The sequence below is a fragment of the Pholcus phalangioides genome, unplaced genomic scaffold (genome assembly GCF_987345545.1).
Source record: "Pholcus phalangioides strain wild (caught in Gottingen) unplaced genomic scaffold, Ppha-v1.0 ptg000003l_1, whole genome shotgun sequence".
NCBI classification, from domain to species: domain Eukaryota; kingdom Metazoa; phylum Arthropoda; class Arachnida; order Araneae; family Pholcidae; genus Pholcus; species Pholcus phalangioides.
This window is the reverse complement of record NW_028301596.1, coordinates 46734610-46752537: the sequence shown is the minus strand read 5'-3', so window position 1 is coordinate 46752537 and position 17928 is coordinate 46734610. Positions and strand designations below refer to the sequence as shown.

At 36.1% G+C, this 17928-nt stretch overlaps 1 protein-coding gene across 1 annotated transcript in view; it reads left to right on the top strand.

The window, feature by feature from the left end:
* Positions 1-2693: 2693 nt before the first annotated feature.
* The window catches only part of LOC149088709 (uncharacterized), a 271005-nt gene continuing 255770 nt past the window's right edge, over positions 2694-17928 (top strand). Inside the window, exon 1 of the mRNA XM_089249188.1 lies at positions 2694-3390. The gene's annotated coding sequence lies outside the window, so the exon portion shown is untranslated. The remainder of the gene's footprint in view (positions 3391-17928) is intronic.

Here is a 17928-nt window from a genome sequence, read left to right as displayed (position 1 = left end):
ATTATCGACGTATTTTTCTTAATGAATTATGGTCGTCAGATCATTTGAATATTTTTTTCGTAAAGTACACTTTTGTTTACTACGATTTTTAGCAGCCCTTTATTTTTACACGCTTCTGAAATTTTATCAGTAATTCACAAATTGCATTTAAAGCAATAAATTGAAACTTTTAGCAAAATTTAGTGACATTCCCGTATTTAGGATCGCAATTTTCTGCATTCTTCTCGAGGATGTATGGTGAAACTAAGTATGAAAGTTTTATTTTATTTGAGCCCATATGAACGTAACTAATATCAATTACAACGGATGAATAATTTCATCAAGTCTGCTTGTGGACCACCTATGACATAGTCCGCGGACCATAGGTTGAGAAACTCTGGTTCAAGATATTAGATTATTGCCGAATGGGGAAAGAGAATCTTGGAAATACTCAGAACGATTATCGAATGCTTTTACAGGTGTCTTCAGTGCTTGGCCCGTGGACCACACGTGGCCCTCAATGTTTTTGAAGTGGCCCGCCGACGAAAAAGGTTTCATAGGTGCAGGATTTATAGAAATGCTGAAAAAAAAACTTGGTTTTCCAGAATTAAGGAAAGAAGTCATTTTAAATTCACTTTTGGAAAACATTTCAGAGCTAAGGAGAGAAATAATTTCAGAATTAATGAAAGAATTAATGGAAGAATTAATTTCAGAATTAATGAAAGCATTAATTTCAGAATTAATGAAGATTTATATTTAATGAAAGAATAACTTCAGAATTTTGATGGTGATTGATATTTGATTGGAAAAAATTCCGAATTACTAATAAAAATCTAATGAAAGAAAATATTCAGAATTAATGAAAATATTCATTTGATGAAAACCTAATTTCAGCATTAATGAAAATGTTTTTTTTATTTGATGAAATCATAACTTCAGAATTAATGAAATTCATGTTTAATGAAAAAATAATTCAAATGAAAATTCATATTCAATGAAAAAATAATTGCACAATGATAGAAATAATTTCACAGTTATTGAAAAAAAAAAATCAATTCACAGAAGAATGACCAGAATTATTGAGAGAAATATTTCCATAAAATACCGAATATAAAGATTCATATTTAATGAAAAAATAATTTCAGAACTTTTACTAAAAATTCATATTTGATGTAAAAAATGCAGAATTAATGAAAATTAATATTCAGCGAAAAAATAAATTTCAGATTTAGAAAAGGATTTTTCTCGGGGTCGTTATACCCAGTAATATCTGCTCCCAATTCACATGCTGTCGAAAATTTGACCAGATATCATTTTCACGAGACCCCTTCTGCCCTTGAGGGCCACGGGCCGTGCTCGAGTGGGCCCATGCTTTAAGACGGCACTGAAATACGTCAAATATGTGAGATTAATATTTATAGTCATAATTACCATGATATAATCCATAAATTATGCTCATTGCAAGGGTTGTGCATTAAAGCATGGCTGTTCAACTTTTTGGAGGGTGATCGCCACTTCATTCGTTTGAAAACGTGTCGCGGGCCACATAATTGATCTGCAAATGTGCCGCAGGCCAACCAAGTGATCTGAAAATGTGCGCGCGGGTCACTGGAAGTGGCTTGGGAATGTGCCGTGTGTAAATTAACTTGGGCTTTAAATGTACCACAAGTCACTTAACATAACTGATTTTTTAACGTGTCACGGGTTACCTAAGAGAACTGTGAATGCACCACGGGTCCCTTTAGTGACCTGTAAATGTGCCGTAGGTCGCTTAAGTGACGTAAGAATGTGCCTTGAGACATTTAAGTGATGTAGAACAGTGCTCCAGATCACTTAACTGACCTGTGTAAATGTGCCGCGTGTCAATTAAGTGGTCTGGAAATATGCTGTGGGGTCATCGTGGGAATCTGGTTACGTGCTGCTTAGTTCATTTTTACAAAATTAAGTTAAAGGTGGCGGGCCACATCAGATAACTACGAGAGCCACATTTGTCCCGCGGGTCATGGGTTGGCCATGTATGAATTTAAGCAACTTCGTTTAAAAGGAGGGGGTAGGGCTCTTAATTAAAAAAAGAAAGACAACAGCCAAATTACGAAATTTTCCGTATACATGTCACATTATCACCCCTAATTCTGACAAAAAATGTGTCGTTATATCCGAGGTCGATACGTTTTAATTGACGTTGCAAGGTTCGTTAACACCATCCTCTACGGCAAAGGAAGAGCACCCTTACAACAAGTTTCACACACCATACGCATGAAATCTGGACGATTTCCAATGCAATTTGTACGAGGTGTTTACTTGGGACGTTGACCAAGAGTGCTCGCGAGGACGAAATCGGACGCAATCATTGAGCAGTCAGGATGCTTCAGGGAGCACCGTGGTGCTCGCGAGCAACGGGTTGAAAATACCTGCTCTCCACGGGGAATAGTCAGAACCACGCCAATTATGGTTGTTAAAACCGAGTTGTCGCAGGTCGTTATAACCGAGTGTTCAACTGTAAATTCATCTCAGGTATTTTACTTATGTCTATTCTTCTCGCCAAATCCACCGCCAAAAAAATAATAAGTAAAGAGAGGAAAGGAAAAGAACCCTTTTTTTTACGGGTCCAGCTTCTGCTTTTTTCCTTTCGAGGTAAAAAAAAAAAAGAGCCGGTTCAAAAAACGAATGGCCGCTCGTTTTCTTGTTCTTTGCTTCAGTATTTATCCGTCCGCTCGTCATTATCCAACGCAACGTCTTGGCGTCCGTGCAGTGAAGTAATGATGATAATAATGAAAGAAAGAGAGGCCAAAAAAGAACCGGTGAGAGAGAGAATGATGATGCATTTCACCACTGTTAAGGGAGTCTGAGCACGCTTTGCGTATCATTTTTTTCCTTTTTCATTATCGGTGCTCATGTTGTCGAACGTCGACGGGCACCACGAGGGCTTCCACGACTACTTCTCGGCCGTAGAAAAAAAAAAATCGCGTTATTCCTGTATTTCCGAACCTTCAGGGCTGAATTTTTCTCATCGCCTCTTGCAGAAAAAATAATAAAGCAGAAACAACAACAACAACAGAAAGAATAACCAAAGTGTCGATGCTTTTCACCACTTTCCGAGTTCCGATCTACGTTGTCGTGTCAAGAAAGTCTCGAGTCTCTCTCTCTCCAAAAACTCACGTTTCTTTAGGTAAAAACTCAGAAATAACACAATATATATTCAAATGACGAGTTAGGCTAATTAACTAGGTTTTTATTGTGTGTTTATGGATTCTGAAACCGCTGACGAGTGACCGAGGTTCGGCTGTCTACAGCCAAGTTTTGAAATTGAAGTGGTGTCGTCCTTTCGGAATTGTTATTGTGAGAATTTACGAGGATACGTTTCTATGTAATTGCATTGGATTAAGCCATTAGCTCTGGATGCCTTGAAAAGTAAGTTTGTTTTACAAACGTATTTTTTTCTCTTGTACAAAAATTATCTGTGTTTTCAATTTTTTTCATGTCATTTCCGAGATTTGCGAGAAATTTAATTGTGAATTTCGGGTACGTATTTTCTACGATCGCTCCGTGTTTTACACAAAATTTAGACAATGTTCTAAGGTTAATTTTAAAATAATAACAAAGGGGAAAAAAAAGATAGTATACGAAAGAAATTTGAAAAGAAATCATAAAATTTATCAGATTTTTGTTTTGCCTAATTAAGTAAGAAACGTCACCAATAAAATAATTGTAAGAAATCACAAATGAATTAGAAATCGATATTTTTAAGCATTCATTTAGAATACGTATAGTATGAGCTGTTGTTACATTTATTTAGAAACTAGCAAATATACCCGGTGCTGTTCGGGTTTTCTCCATATACCGCGAGTATGTGATAAGAGAAAAACCATTGTAAAGTAATAAACATGTCTGAAGCCCATTCTTACGGAACCATGGCAACCAATGTAAACATTCCGAAAGCCATTGTTGAGGCCAACGAACCATTGTTGTCCGACAGTTTTTCCGCCTATTTCTGATGAACTTTTAAAGTAGACTATCGTTAGAGTTGTGTCCTATTTGGTATATATGCCAAATTTTGCGAAGATCGGGCCAAAATTGAAGATTTGTATAGAGAACATGGCTCCCACAACCTGGAACAGGGCTTCTAGGCTGGGATCTTACGCGGGTCCCACGATCACACTCTTCATGGGCCCTTTTATAGTTAATTTATAGTTAATTTATAGCATGAAAAAGTAAAAAATGATGAGAATAGTCCCGGGCCCCAGGTTTAGAGCTCTGTCAGCTCCGCCTTTGTGGGCGAGAGAGAACATAAACACACAAAAAATCAATTTTATACACAGTCGGAGCCCGTTTTTATGAATACCGTTACAGCGAAAAATCTCGTTTCAAGGAACAATTTTACTAATTCCCCATATAAGTTTACATAGGAACAATGCAAAAACCTAGAATTTGTAATTTCTCCAGTCTCTTGGAGTTCGCCTTCACGGGATTCCAACTGTATATAGATATCATTATAAATTTAATAATGAATTTACATGATACCTATTAAGTCTAAAAAAAAAACTAGGTTTTTTGTTTACATATTATCAAAACTTATTTATTAATTTTTATCCGTGTCATTTCTACATTTGCCTCCTACAAGATTTGTATGCATTTTTCTTACGCTTTTTCGACGTTTTAAAATAAAATTAGATAAATTTTATAGTTCATTCAACTGAAAAAAAAATATATTTTTGATCTTTCAGATTCCTATTTTGTGTAGTTCAAATATTCCATCAATCAAATTATTTTATGAAATCACAAATGAATTGGAAATTGTAATTTTTCAAAGTATTTATCTGATGTACTAGAATTACTGGAACATGAATCCATTAAACATAAAAACATAATTTTTTTATATGTTCATATTATCAAATAATACTTTAATATTATCATATAATTTTTTCTAGTTATGTCTCTGCTTTTGCATCTTTTGACATTTTTAGATTTACTTTTACGTTTGATCAATGTTTTATAACAAATTCAGATCGTTTTTTACAGTTCATTTAACTCAAAAACAAAAATAAATGTTAATAAAATTTATCAGAGAACAGGGCCATAACTAAGCTGGGGGCAACCGGGGCACTGCCCCAGGGCCCCGAGCAGAATATAGGAAACCCCTAAAAAAATTTATACTTATTTAGCATAATAATTACCCTTTTAAGAAGGGCCCCAAAAAGGCTCATTACAGCTTCGTCAGAGATTATTGTTTCATCTAATTATTGTAATTTATCTAATTATTGTAGTCACTAAATTATTTTTCCAAAGTCAAAAACTCATTTCAAGAAATGACAAATAAATTGGGAAAACTCAATAGCAAAAATTATTATATAACTCTTTATAGTATAAATTTACACGATAAACAAAAACTACAAGAGTATAAATAAATTCTCTTTAACGCTTACTAACATATATTGCATATTCAGACTGAATTTAAAATATAACTCCATTGCATATAATTCTAATATTTAATGGATTCTTTCAAAATACTTGTAATAATTATAAAGTGGTGATACGATAATTGTATAGCATTCGTGTGGAATACAGTATTATTAAAATAATTCAAACATCGTGAAAATTTTTCTCATTATTGAACTATTGAATCTTTGCTGAAATTTTTTATTTATTTTAATTTAAAAATAAATTATTTGAATTTTTATTTGAAAGCAATGAAATTATTCAATATGAATATGAATATATAAATGAATAGTTTTTGAAATGTACTCATAATTTCCAACTACAAACAATTTTAATTTCCAGTAGCATCGTTCAAAGTTTTTGAAAACATTATCAACGTTTCTTCAATAGTGCTTTTTTTTGAGAAATTTACGAGAAAATTCAATTAAAAATAAGAAAGAAATTATTATTTCCAAAAATATTTCATTTGCATGAAGTAGTTTCACAGAATTGAAGCAATAAATAGCTTTCATTATAAATTTTTCAACAAAATTCGTTCATAAAAATTAAAACTAAAGAAAAATTGAATAAAAATTACAAAAGGAAACAATTATTTGGCCTTAACCAATTTTTGATTGAATTTGAGTTCGAATTCAAATACACAAATTATACCGTAAAGCAAAAAATTCCACTAATACGACTAATATGCAAAAAAATTTCGAAAATTTCCCCAACACACTCGCTATATACAGTATGTTATATTCAAATCCAATATTTTTAATTAAGTCACAATATTAGTTCCTCAAAACTTTTCAAATTCAATTCAAATTTTTCAGGTATTTATTTAGAAGAAGAATACTAAAAATTTCCGAAGACAATTTTTCAAAATTTCTTAACATTCAACGCAAATATTTAATTATACAACTTTTTAAAATATTTTATTATCATTATGCGATATTTTTTTTTCTCTAATTTCCTGCTCATCTCAGTCAATGAATTTCGAAAGTGAATGAATTCTCGAGATTTATGACCCGAATCCATGAATTGAAAACACACCAGCCAATGATATCGCAGGTATTACAACAATAATAATAATAATGGTTAAATAAAAGAGGTAGAAGAGAGAGAGAAAAAGAGGTCATAACATGAATGTGGCCACAGAAATAAAAACAGAAAATTTCATGGTTTCTCAGAGGAATGCGGCGTGACGCTTTTTTTTTTTGCTCCCTTCTTCAGAATTCTGCACAATAACAATCACAACAATCACAATTGAAGTAGACAATGAAAAGATGACTAAAGTTTATTCCCTGAATCACACACACGCGATAACATCTCCCATACATTTCCTGCTTAATTCGTGGTGATCGAGATTAGATTATCATTATTATTATTTTTTTGATAATAGAAAATATTCATTATCCGCATAACTTTTTGGTCCGTTATATTCCCTTTTTTTTTTCCAGTATAATGACAATAATATAATTCGACTTAAATTCATTGCGTCATATAGCACGTGGAAATTTCTAATGCACAGTTTTATTGTTAAAACGACAGCGTAATACAATTTATAGGTCATTTTAACTTCGTTCATGAGCCAAAAACAAATCCCTCGTGTAATTTACTACTTAAATATGACGAATACATGCAATAAATTCCGTATCAAATTTGGAGTTTGTTTATATATGATAGGCTCACATACATAGTTGTTTATATAAAGGCGATTTTCCAATTATCTCTCTATTTCATAAACCCTCGTTTGGCAATATATCTGTTGCAACGATCATCATTATATTTGTATTATAATTTTGCATTTTTTTTTCCGACTGCTTATTTTTAGTTTTTATTTAATGATAATTACGGGCACCGAAATTTTTGAACAAAAAATTGGCAATCGACAACGTTTCTTATTCTGCTTCAGAAAACAAATAAATATCAGAAATCGCATCCTTAAGTACGCTCATCGAAAAACAGTTTAAAATATTTCTTAAATTGGGGAAAATTAAAGAAAATGGAGGAAAATTTTTAGGGGGTGACAAATTTTTGGAGGGGCAAAAATTATTATTTTTTAAATTATTTATTATTAATTTCTCAAATTATTTGTTTTCAGTTCAACTTTACTTGATCTACAATATAAATTTTATTAGATACAACATAAGCAGTGAAAAACTAATAAAATTTACAAATTAAATAAAGTAACAAGTATTCATCAAATTTCAATAACATAAAATGTTATTCAAATTTGATGATCTCAAAACTCAATGATGACTTTTACTGCAAAATATAGTCGGAAAAGAAACAATTTATTACAAAACTATCGCATTTCAAAGTTAGAGGCAACAAGATCCGGACCAACCAACCCCCCCCCCCCCATCCTCCCTTACAAAAACCTCAGTCCACCTAGGGCCGTCTTTTAAGAGTGTCATGGGCCCCCCCGGGTCAAGTTATTTTTCGGAGACCCTACCAGGCAAATTTTCTTACTAGCTCCTGAAAATACACCTCATATATATATTATTGATCATTCGAATTAACTTCGGACTGAATAATTAAAAAAATTTAATTTCTAATCCCACTAGGGGCTATCAAGCTATTGTAATTTAACAATCCACAGCCAGTGGATTGTTCAAGAAAAAACGATTGTTCAGAAAAAAACGGAAAAAGATGGCCAAATCTATTGTTCTATCACTTTGTTCCCGAACGAAATTTCTGGCAACGTGCCTGGTTTTTTCAATCGAAAGCAAACCGATTGATATGCCAAGTTTAATAATGATTTTGAGTTCAATAAGAGTTTTGTGACATAGTTTTAAAATAAGTGGTTCTAGATATCAGTATTGGAACAAACTGACAGCGAATTATGGGATTACCGCTAAATCATATCAAGCCATTTGTTTTCGGTTTCACTAAGTCACGTAGGATACCTTTCACGTGACCATATTTCTCGAGCATAAGTCACGAATTAGAATCTCACCTGTTTTCGTGTCATGAAGAACAAATAAGAGATGCACGCTGCAACTTTTTTTAATTTTGCTTTCTTACAGTCAAAATAATGCAAAAATATATCTACTGTGATGCCATTTTTTTAAACTTTTGTTTTCCTAGTAAATTGTTGAGCGAAACAAAAACGTGAGACTTCACACCTATTTTTCCACGCGAATCCTCTATTTTTTTAATGCAACTTTCAGAAATTTTCAACAATTTTTAAAATTTCGTCTGTCTTTAAATAAAATTACCTCGTCAAGAAACAAAATATTTATCTATGCTGCTTTTGTGAAAGCATGTAAATAAATTTCCTAAGTGCATAATGTTATGATTTCCCACAGAAAAATATTTCTTCTTTTCATATCGTACTGTATATAACTGGGATTTTACCGTAGAATTAAAATTCACCGTGATATCAGTTATCGCAATTGTTGATATTTTTTTTTTGGCAAATTTTTGCATCTTTCCAGTCTACAAATTTTTTGAGACTTTGGAAGAAGTTCATATAAGGAGATAACAAAAATCAGAATTTCAAAATCAACACTTTAATAAAGGGGCCTTTGGAGGTAATTTTTGGATATATCCAAATATCACATAAGCAACCTTTTTTTTTTTTCAAGTTCAATGCAGACACAAATTTTAATAATTTACCTTTTTTTCTGATCAAATTAAAATTATCAGCAAATGAGGTGAAATTCGATTTTGATAATTGTTGTACAGAGCATAGGCGTACGCAGAATTTTCTCTAGGGGAGAGGGGGTTTCAATTTTTTTCTTCTCGGAGGGGGGGAGGGGTTCGCGTTTTCTCCTGCAAAATAACACTATAATCTCGGCTTGAGATGGGGTTAGAACCCCCAAATGCTCTTTTTCCGAAATCTCTGATTTTCGGGATATTTTTGAAGATAGAAATAGACAAAAATTAGCAATTTGAATCACCGCTATTTAGGCGAAATTTTATCAAAATCCAGGGAAAATTTATTCTTCCACAACGACAGGGGAAATTTTGATAATTGATTTTTTTTTTTTTGGATTGAATTGAAATATCTGCGGTGTTTTGGTCAGAGCATGATAACTCCAACATATTGTTGAGATATAAGCATTGTCATTGTCATTTAAAAATCAAAAATAAAGCATATACACAAATACAAATGAAAATATCATACATCAGAATGTTGTTTAGCCGTACGCGCGTATTTGGGCATTTATCTCACTTCTAATTAGTTATAATTAGCAAGGCTTACTTTTAAATCAAAAAGCCATTTTTTGAGATATCATGTTGTGAGCAAACACCACACATATGACAAAAAAATAGGCAAAATTAGAGAAATTTAGTTGCGATACTTTCACTTCCGTAAAATGGCAATTACAGTGGCTTAATAAAAAATGAAGTAGAAAAATTTGAGACTTTTTTCATTGTAAAAAAAATTACCAATAGAGGGTGCTAACTTTCCTAGTGAAAAGTAAAAATCTTAGGTATTGTAGTCATTGTAATTAAATATACCGTATTTTAGCGTGTATAAGGAACCCCTTTTTGCCAAAAATTGTAATAATTTTTAATTAACAGAAATTGTAATAAAACTAATAACAACAACACACATATAATATATAAAAATGATAAAAATGGTTATGTTTGCCTTATCTAAGTATGGATAGCTTCTCGATTTATCCCACTATGCTATCGTACTTCTTTTCAAACGTATCAATTATGTTTAGAATCCACAACCCCTGCAGGTAAGTTTGTGTCCCAAAAATAATGGGGGAGGTTCCTTATACATGTATAGTATTACAGATTTTAACACATTCCTCAATAGGTTCACAACACGGACACACACACACATTCCAACATGCACCAATTCGTTAGAAATTCCACAGAGGAATATGGACGAAACACGTGTGGTTCAGTAGTACAGTCGAATCCCGTTTTAACGAATACCGTTATAGCGAAAATCTCGTTTCAACGAACACTTTTCTATAATCCCCCCACCCCCCAAATAAGTTCACATAGGAACAATGCTAGGTAACTTGGAATTCCTTAATAACGAAATTTCGTTTTAACGAAGTGAATCCTCCGGTCTCTTGGCGTTCGTTATATAACGGGATTCGACTGTAGTAGTTGATTTTAGCGGCCTCTAGGGACTCGTTTATCGGTAAAGTTATTTCATGACCACCCTGTATAACTTGAATGAACTAAAAAAAAATTTTTGTTTGGGAAAAAAAAGCAAACAAAACATGTCAATAATTCCGAAACGTGTATTTCAATCGGTTTTTTTGACATAAAAAAAAAAAAACTTCCTGAAATTACATGGAAAAAAGCCACTGCTCCTCCCTTTCATTGCGAACTTCCGCATTCACTTCATCTTTTTAAAAGGAGAGTATCCACCATATCTAAGAAACGAAGTTGTTTCCGATAATGTAAGCAGCTTATACGACGAGAGTACAATATATATATATATATATAAGCCTTTGATAAGACAAAAAAAAATATAAGATGAAGATGGATATATACATTCCCTTCCAAGCTCATCTGTCAAAAAATAAAACGATACCGATTAAGTTTTGTTGCGTAATCCTCCGAGTGAGTTGTTGATGAAGACGCTTTTAGAATTCCAATGTTGTCTTTAAAATGTCTTGATCGATGGGGTGGAAATATTCTTCGCAGGAAAAATGAATGGCATTTTTCTATGTACAGCTTTACACGTTAATAACGTAATAGTGAAGCTTAGTGTTTATTGCTGTTTCCATTTCTAGAGAGAGAAAAATTGTATGTTCTCCCCCTTTTTTTCTTTCATTTTGCTATTTAATCTAGATTTTTATATTCCGTACAGATATGTCTGTGATTTTTCTCTAGTGATTTCTAGTCTTTACGAGTGGAATATGCATTATTCAATTGGTTTATTGACTTCAAAATAGTAAAACTTGATGACGTCATTTTTGCAACTTTTGCTTCGATTCCGAAACTAGTGACTTTTGTAATTCCAAAGACGGTTTTTTTTCCCCCTCCAAAACTGTAGTACGTAATCTCCTAAGGCAGCGGTTCTCAACTGGTGCTCCGCGGGGACCTTGGGGCTCCTTGTGCACTCTCCAGGATCTCCGCGGCCGCTTGAGGTAAATAAAAAAAAAAGTAAAATTAAAAAATAATTATCATAAATATATTTTAAATAGTAAAAATAAATCATTGCCTTTGGTGAATAATTAAGAAATGGGCCCATATTTGGGACCACCCCCCCCCCCACCCAGAAACGGGGCTCCGCGAGTCAAAAAAGGTTGAGAACCGCTGTCCTAAGGCAAGGGTGCTCATGCTCAACCTTTAGAAGAGTGTGGGCCACTTCATTGATTTAGAAACGTGTCGTGGTCCCCTCAAGTAATCTGTGTCGAGGGCCACTTGAGTCGGGGAGGGGATTTGTCCTGAGGTATCTGAGTGATCAGGAAAATAAGCCGGGGCTACTTAATAATCTAGAACCGTGGGGGGGGGGGGGTACCTTGATAGGTGTGGACCTGCATCCCGCAGGCAAATTAATCTGTAAATGTGCCACGGATCACTTAAGTGACCAAGGAATGCGTCGGGGCTGCTGTTTAGTGCCATAGAACTGTGCCGTGCATCACTCAAGAGATCTGTAAATATGTCGCAGGTCACTAAGTGCAGTTAAACTGTACCACGAGCCACTCAGGTGCTCGGCAAATGTGCCATGGATCATTCAAGTGCTCTGCAAATGTGCCATGGATCATTCAAGTGCTCTGCAATTGTGCCGTTGGCCATTTAAGCGATCGGTAAATGTGCCACGGGCTGTTTAACCGGTTCTGGAACTGCGCAGCTGGTCACTTGAGTGACTCGTAAATTAGGTTTGTGGTCGCAGGCCACATCAGATGATTCCGAGGGCCACATTTGGCCCGCGGGTCATGAGTTGAGCGTATATGTCCTTAGGGGTCCATGAGAGAGGGGGTTTCAAAACAAAACATAAATTAGAATGTAAAAATATAGGAAGAGCAGTGTTTCCCAACATTTCTGATGCCGCGGACCCCCTGCACCTACCTGCAGTGAAGTTCGATGGTCCGCGGACCCGCTGTGACGTCAGAAAAGATCAATTTCGTTTCCACTCTACCATAAAAAAAATTTAAAACGAATTGTTCTTATAATTTGGATATCGTAAGAAATTGAATAAATTCCAATTTAACGCAGCACAAAATGTGTCATTAATGCATTGTAGTAAATGAAAATGACCCCGCGTACCCCTTACGAAATACTCACGGAGACCACACCCCCCCCCTCTCTTGTTCCGCGGACCACAGGTCGAAAAACACTTATTTAAAGAATGCAAGGGGTCAGTGGTTTCCTTGATGTTTGACAATGAGTCCGACGGTGAGTAAAATTTAGGAAAACGATTCTCGATTATACAAATACAAATACAAATACAAATACAACGCCACAACAGGCAAAATGCCCAACGAGGCGGCTGATAAAAAGATGCCCATAAAAATATGGTTGTCATATGTTTCAAAAATACAGCAACCCAATTAAAAATGCAATTAACACAAATTACAAACAATATATACACATGATAAAATATTATACAATGCCCATAAAGAATACTTATGGTTGTCTTATTCTAAGAATGGATAGCTTCTCGATTTACCCCAACATGTTTATCGTATTTCTTTTTAAACGTGTCAATTGTGTTACAATTTACTACCTCCGGGGGTAAGCTATTCCATTTATTAACAACCCTATTGGAGAAAAATTCCCTGCGACACCATAACCTTGCATTGTCCCTCACCAATCGATACTGGTGTCCCCTTGTAAAAGCAGTCGATTGGCGGTGTACTAAAAGTTCATGGTCCATCCTATCCATCCCATTGAAAATTTTGAACACTTCGATCATATCTCCTCGACACCTGCGTTCATCCAATGTAAACATATTCAAAAAATGAAGTCTTTCTTCATAACTCAAGCCCTGTGTGCCAATAAGGACACGCGTAGCTCTTCTCTGCACCCCTTCAACCAAGTCTATGTCCCTCTGTAGGTATGGTCTCCAAAACCTTACAGCATACTCCAGTCCAGGACGAACTAAGCCTCGAAAAAGCGGAAGAATGACTTTAGGAGAACGCGAAGAGACCTTTTTGAAAATGAGACCAAGCATTCTATTCGATTTTTTGACAACCGCTGAACAGTGTTCAGAAAACTTAAGTCGCTCGTCAATGAGAATTCCCAAATCGGTGACTCTAGTTGCATCCGGGATAGTGACACCATTCAACTCGTAAGAGAACCGTGGGTTGTTCGAACCAAAATGAGCGACCATGCACTTATCTACGCTAAACGTCATGCTCCATTCATTTGCCCATGCTGCAATCTTGTTTAAGTTGGTCTGGAGCAACTCCCTATCGCTTTCATTCCCGATTACCCTCATTAGCTTCACATCATCTGCGAATTTGCTAGTAATTCCATCGATACCCTGATCGAGTTTATCGATAAAAAGTGAAAAAAGTATGGGGCCAAGGACACTTCCCTGAGGAACTCCACTTGTGACGTCTGTCCAACCAGAGAATTCCCCGTTCACCATAACTCGTTGCGACCTGTCTCTTAACCACGATTCTATCCAATTCAGCAAGTTGCCCCCTATTCCAATCTCGTGTAAACGCTTCAAGAGTTTGCCATGTTGGACCCGATCGAATGCCTTCTGGAAATCAAGGTAAACAACGTCGACATTTTTGCTCTTACCCAAAGCCTTAGTCACGTAATCATAGAAGCAAAGGAGGTTAGTTACACATGACTTCCCCTTCCTGAACCCATGCTGATTATCCGACAATACATTATTCTCGTCTATCCACTTCACAAACTGCCTTTTGATGATAATTTCCAAAATTTTCGAGAGGGAGCTCGTCAAACTCACTGGACGATAATTAGACACCACTTCTCTACTACCCTTCTTAAATATCGGAACAACGTTAGCCAGTTTCCAATCTCTCGGGACGATACCCTCAGCAACACTACTCCTGTATATCTGTGCGACTGGCCCCAACAATTCATTAGCACCTTCCCTGAGAACCCTGGGATAGATATCATCTGGTCCTGGTGCTTTGCTTGCACATACATTTCTTAGAAGATTTAGGACCTCCACGTCTTCCACTTGAATATCGTTGATCGTTTTATTACCCCATGCAACACCCGTATATCGAATATCATTATCTCCATTAAAAACCGACGCGAAAAAGTCATTGAAAGCACTACACATGCCTACATTGCTCTCTACTTTTGAGCCTCCTATCGAGAGGGGGCCAACTGTCCCCTTACATCCATTATTGACGTATCGAAAAAATGATTTTGGGTCAGAGCCAATGTTATCTGCCAACCTAGATTCAACTTGCTTTTTACTATCCCTTATCGCTTTCTTCAACAGTCTTCTTTTATCAGTAAACAATGATAGGTCACCTCGTCCACTTTTATACTCTCTGAATGCTCTTTTCTTTTCAAGATAAAGGTTCCGCACGCTATCCGTGAACCATAGAGGGTGTGATGTACAAACACGCTTTTTTCGAACAAAGGGTATGACGTCGTGCAAAACAGAGGACAGCTTCGTACTAAATTCTTCCCATTGACTTACCACCCCTACTGATTCCAACCGGTCTTTGAAAACTTCCGCTAACCTTCTTCGCAAAACATCAAAGTTAGTTCTCCGAAAACAAGGAACCAATCTTTTGTTATCAACCTTACCCGAGGAAAAGTTACAGAGAAATCTGACGATACGATGATCACTGGAAGAAAACTCTTCCCCCACCGAAACATGTTCAACTAGATCCTCAGAACTAGTAAGAACTAAATCCAAAATAGCAGTACCCCTAGTGGCTTCTGATACATGCTGATACAAAAAATTTTCGAGCACCAACTTAAGAAAGTCTCTTTCATACTGATTTCCAGATGAAAGGTTCTCCCAATCAATACCCGGGTAATTGAAATCCCCTAGTATGAGAACCCTCTTTCGCTTACACATGTAGGAAATTTCATCATGCATTTTGGCGATATAGTTTTGATCCCTATTCGGTGGATTGTAACAAACTTCAACAATAAGCTTATGACGTCTTTTGTTCTCAAGTTCAACCCATATGGTTTCAATATCACTTCTCTGCACGTTACACTCTCTAGCCTTCAAACATGATTTCACGTATATCAACACTCCACCCCCTTTCCTATCAGATCTATTTCTCAAAAAAGTATCGTATCCGGAGATGTGTAAGAAAGATTCATCCCCATCGTTTGCCCAAGATTCTGTAATGGCTATAAGATCCAAGTCCTCCACAACTATCATAGTTTCTAAAAAATCTTTCTTGTTACCCAAGCTCCTGGCATTTATTAACACACATTTTAATTTGCCCGGTGGTTTGTTGTCAATCGAGAAGCCATCCAAGTCAGAGGTGGGTAATTCCCTGTCAGTACTGTTGTGATTATCATCTGTGATTATCTATCATTATATTCCGTACCAAAACTCACGGACCACATTTTAGGTGGTACGCGGGCCGCATATGCACTAAATTGTTTCTTCAAATATGGATGATGTCTGGATACAGTATTTTTGATCAACATTGGTATAGTTGCTCAGCATCTTTGTCATTTTGCATGGGTTGTTATTTCATTTCCCCTTGAAATACTTTTTCAGTCATAGGGAACCCTTGAAGTGATTTTCCTGTTGTCTCTTGAAATAACTTCCATTTTAAAGGGCACCCTCGAAATAATAGCAGTTTTCTACGGAACCGTTAAAGCAATGCTCACGTTTTAGGGACTCCCTTGAAAGAATATCAACATTTTACGGAACTGTTGAACTTCCACGTTGTCGGGAATCCTTGAAATTACAGAAATGCTCTGGTAATATCCATGAAATGTCCTGTAAAATATTCATGATCTGGGTTAATTATCATACCTTTGAAAAAGCATCCTCGTTCTAGGGAACCCGTCAGCCAACATCCTTTTCTACGGAATCCTTGAAACAAAATTCGTCTTCTAGGGAAACCATGAGGTAGCTTCCGCGTTTCAGTGTAAAGCTTTGAAACAATATCCGCATTCTACGGAACCCTCGAATATCAATATGCGTGTTCTAGGGGATTCTTCAAACAACGTCCCTGTTCTAGGGCAGTGTTCTCCAAAATTTTCACAGCTGCGGGTCGGTGAAGGTAGTTAAACAATTTCGCGGACCAGCGCAAATGTAAGAAATAATTCGCGGACCGCAAAAAATAAATAAATAGGATAAATAATGTGCGGACCGGCAAAAAATAAATAAATAGGAGAAATAATTTGCGGACCGGCAATAAATAAATAATTAGGAGAAATAATTTGCGGACCGGCAATAAATAAATAAATAGGAGAAATAATTTGCGGACCGGCAAAAAATAAATAAATAGGAGAAATAATTTGCGGACCGGCAATAAATAAATAATTAGGAGAAATAATTTGCGGACCGGCAATAAATAAATAATTAGGAGAAATAATTTGCGGACCGGCAATAAATAAATAATTAGGAGAAATAATTTGCGGACCGGCAAAAAATAAATAAATAGGAGAAATAATTTGCGGACCGGCAATAAATAAATAATTAGGAGAAATAATTTGCGGACCGGCAAAAAATAAATAAATAGGAGAAATAATTTGCGGACCGGCAATAAATAAATAATTAGGAGAAATAATTGGCGGACCGGCAAAAAATAAATAAATTGGAGAAATAATTTGCGGACCAGTGACAATAAACAGATGGGAGAAGTAATTTGAAAACCGACAACAAAAAAAGTAAATAAATAGGAGAAAATAATTTTCAATCTGACCCGGCAGCATATTTACACTCTTTACATCGACACCAGTGAGGAGGAAATTCGGAACCCCGCGATTGCTGATGAGTGACGGCGGTGGTACGTCACTATTGGCGGATTTCTTGGGAAATGTGAAGTGGTGATTTTTCCCCCTAACGACTAAATTAAAATCAATGAAATTTTAAAAAATAAGATACCCTCGACAGAAAGTAAAAAAGAACGGTAATCAGAAAGGGGGGGGGGGGGAGATCACCTCCATACTGCCTTCATATTTTACTTCGTTTCCTGAGAACTCCGCCAAAAGTGACATAATGTTTCTTTTACCATCCAATCACGGGACGCCGCATTTCGTCCGGAGAGCCCGCCCGTCGAGTTGTGCGGCCAGCCCAGGTGCTGGGCCACTTCTGCACAATCGCTGTTTTTGCTGATTGGCTCTGTTGAGCCCGTCGATTCGCGTGGCCAGCCCAGGTGCTGGGCCACTTCTGCAATCATTGTTCCGGCTAGGTGGCTTTGGTCAGCCCGTCGACGTTGCGTAGCCAGCCCAGGTGCTGGGTGCCCGAGTGGCATGGTGGTAAGATGCTCGCCTACCATCGTGAAGGTTGTTGTCAGGGTCCCGAGTTCGAACCCAAGGGAGGATATAGATAAGATATTTTCCCTAATGAACTCGAGGCGACCACCGGTAAACAGCGCCTTCACTTCCAACCCATCTCACTAATGGCATTAAATTGCAATATAGCGATATGGCCAGAGTTGGTGTTTGGTGAAGTAGCCC